We start from the raw sequence: 971 nt of genomic DNA, 5'->3' as shown, positions 1-971 counted from the left end.
CGAGAATCGGTGGAAAAGGTGTGAGAAAATGGAAATTCACAAAGTAAGAGGTGTAGCTGAAATATTTTGTTGATATTTATATCGAAATTATACCACAGTATTGCCTTTCTACATTTATCCATTGACCAGTGTTTGTCTAGAAATTTTCATTAAATAATGATTAAAATTAAAGTACCTCAATTAACATGCCATCTCTTGAATTAATGTTGTATAAATCAGATAAAAACTTGCTTCACGGAGGATCTCATTAAATTAACGAAGGATTAAAGAAGAATTTCTTGGTGAAACCAAAGTATCTCAATTCGGGTGAGAAACTAGGAGAGCTCTTATTGTACTCTTTCAGGAATTCTCTGTAAAAATCACAAAGTTCCTGGTCAACAGCATGCTTTGCCAAAGTGCGACACAAACACCAGTTGAAGGCTGTTCCTTTCCCATTCGGGATGCAGTTGAGACCAATGTTGTTGGAATAGATACAAGCCATGTCATTAAGGGGATCTGTCAACTTTTTCACTTTTAGAATTTCATGTCAGATTTCATGTCAGACGTAAGAATCTTCCTGTCATTTATACTATAACCAGAAATGACAAATATAGCACATCCGACGTTTGTCAGCTCATCAGCATTCCGAATATTTTTAAGGACTTCCTTCGTTTGCTGAGCCGTGGGTGACGAGTGTGTTTTACACACATATCCCATTTTGTCAAATACATCTGACATAATGCAAGCATCGTAGTCGAGTTGCTGAAGGTTCAGGTCGGATCTGTTTTTGAAAGAACTGAAGTTGAAGATGCGAACAAATCCTCGTGCATTTTTGTCCATCTTGTACGCATCAGCAGCTCCTTGCATTGCCGTTGCATGTCTCACGTGAAACAGTCTTGTGGGCACCTGAAATTAAAAGATGTCTGTCCTTAGTGGAATGTAAAGTGATGAAAGAATTTACTTCAATATAAAAATAGCTATAGTCTTAAGTA

General features: G+C 37.0%; 1 pseudogene; it reads right to left on the bottom strand.

Annotated features, from left to right (window-relative positions):
• Nucleotides 1-19: 19 nt before the first annotated feature.
• LOC119588655 overlaps nucleotides 20-971 on the bottom strand; it is a 3,689-nt pseudogene continuing 2,737 nt past the window's right edge.

The sequence above is a fragment of the Penaeus monodon genome, chromosome 24, assembly GCF_015228065.2.
Source record: "Penaeus monodon isolate SGIC_2016 chromosome 24, NSTDA_Pmon_1, whole genome shotgun sequence".
Lineage (NCBI taxonomy): Eukaryota > Metazoa > Arthropoda > Malacostraca > Decapoda > Penaeidae > Penaeus > Penaeus monodon.
The sequence above is the reverse complement of the archived record's forward strand: the minus strand, read 5'-3'. Positions and strand labels throughout refer to the sequence as shown.